The 2,371-nt window shown below is 38.0% G+C and overlaps 1 protein-coding gene across 1 annotated transcript in view; it reads right to left on the bottom strand.

Annotated features, from left to right (window-relative positions):
* LRRK2 (leucine-rich repeat kinase 2) overlaps nt 1–2,371 on the bottom strand; it is a 122,851-nt gene that overhangs the window by 48,588 nt on the left and 71,892 nt on the right. The gene's annotated exons all lie outside the window — the stretch shown is intronic.

The following is a 2,371-nucleotide window of genomic DNA, read 5'->3' on the forward strand; positions in this document are numbered from 1 at the left end:
GGAGGCAGGCACACAGCTGGGCCGGGTCTCCCTGGGGATGGGCCCAGACTTGCCGCACACCTGCCACCCCGGCGGGGCTGAGGGGACAGGGCACCGCCATCTTTGAGGGTGGGGCAGTCAAGTAGCATATACCCTCCCTATTGGCTTGTGGACGCTGCCATCTTTGTGACAGTATGAGGGTCAATTACCATATTCCTTCTTTATTAGATAGGATATTCACATATATCATATATGCATATATATAATATACATGGAAAGGTCATATTGGTTACATTATAAATTACTATACATAAACGATTATAGTATCAGATATATTGCTATTCCTAATCATCGTAGTGTAAAAATGGATGAAACTACTTAGAAATGCCATAGGTAGCTAACAACGCCACCTTTATATCAATAGATTTTAAATGTTCTCTAAGATATAATGAATATATAAAGGTACATTTTAAGTATATTAAAATGTTGCCACAGTTTAAAATTAGAGAAGGAAATTAAATCATAACTGAATTTTAGAGATCATTGACGGATCCATTCTCATAACTAACAGGAATCTGACCAACAGTCCTGGTGATCTGACCAAAAAGTCGAATAACTCTTCTTGGTTTCTTTGACACTTGAGAAAATAAGATCTGACAGATCATATCTCTACCTGCTATTACTGAAATCAGTCATTTTCTCACATGCAAGTAAAGCTCTGTTTTCATCACCAATAAACAATCAAAGCAATGGTCCAGTGACCATTAACTATTCAGAATTCACCACTCTTTGGAAAAACTCATTCTTTGAAAAAGCAAAGGATGTCTACAGTTTCTAAACTATCCTAGGTCTTTGTCTTTTCTAAAATGTAAAACAAAGTTTAAAAGATTTACTTACACAGTGGCTTGATAATATAAAATAATACACTGAAAACTAGTTTTATAGTAATTGAACCAATATTCATATGAACATCTTTTCAGTTTCAAGAAGGAAAAATTATGAGACATAATTATTTAAAATCAGGGGTCATGTTTAGCATAGCAGGCAACAAACTCTTTCCTTTCAAATTGCATCAAGCTCAGGATGACAGAAATTATCCTATACAATAAATATGTAATATGCAAATGGTCATTACACCTTAAAGTGTAATGACTGACCGAGTAAGACCGGATCATGGATCAGCAGGAGGGTGGGGCAGCGAGCTACAAGGGGGCGGCGGAGAACTACAGGAGGGGGCAGGGCAGCAAGCTATGAGGGGGGGCGGAGGGAGGGGGTGGGGGAAACTACAGGAGGGCAAGGCAGTAGGTGGAGCTACTGGAGGGTGGCAGCGAGCTACTGGCAAGCTACTGGTGCACAGTTTGTGCGCAGGGCTACTAGTTCTTCATTAAAAGTTAAATATAAATTGAAATGTAAGAAGAAGATAATTAGGTAAATACAGTTCTCTGGTAATTCAAACACTATAAATTGTATGCCAGGCTTTGTGCCAACTATCAGACAATGAGTAAATACAGCCATAGTCCCAGCCTTACTGGCTATTATAGTCAGGGACACAATGAGGGGTGATAAATGAGCTGAAACCTGTAAGATAAATATAGATATAAGTAATTTTGTGAAAATGGAAATAAAAAATTGTATGAATAGGTAACAATAAGACTAATATGCTTAAAATATAACAAGGAGATAAAGTCAATTAACAAAAATATTTGACATTTGTAAAGTGTAAGCACCAGAAACAGTGATACCTGGGGAGTTTCAGGGATTTCAAATATGATCAAAGTCAGTAAGCAAAACCAAAGTTAGTAATGTTTTATTATTTAGAAACTATACTGCTTTAAAATAAAATAGACATATAACTATCTGCTATCTGAAATGAAGCTTAAGAAGTTATTATAGCCCAGCGAGTGTGGCTCTATGGTCACTGGTTCAATTCCCAGTGAGGGCACATGCCCAGGGTTGTGTGCTCAATCCCCAGCAGGGGGCGTGTAGGAGGCAGCTGATCAATGATAATTGCTCTGGCATTGATGTTTTTATCCCACTATCCTCTCTCACTAAAAATCAATAAAGACATAAAAAAGAATTCATTATATTCTACTATACTTCTTTATGTTGTGTAGTTGGTAACAAGAGACCAACTAGTAGTACTTTCTTTTTAGAGTCTGTTTCTAGCAAGAAACACGATAAGGAGGAAAAATATTCTCTCACCTATAAATATATATATATATCCTATCTAATAAAAGAGAAACATGGTAATTAGTGTACGTCCGCTACCCTTCCCATTGGTTAATCAGCGGGATATGCAAATTAACTGCCAGCCAAGATGGCGGCCGGCAGCCAGGCAGCTTGAAGTTAACATGAGGCTTGCTTGCTTCAGTGTTGGAGGAAACCAATGCTC

The sequence above is a fragment of the Myotis davidii genome, unplaced genomic scaffold (assembly GCF_000327345.1).
Source record: "Myotis davidii unplaced genomic scaffold, ASM32734v1 scaffold902, whole genome shotgun sequence".
Taxonomy (NCBI): Eukaryota; Metazoa; Chordata; class Mammalia; order Chiroptera; family Vespertilionidae; genus Myotis; species Myotis davidii.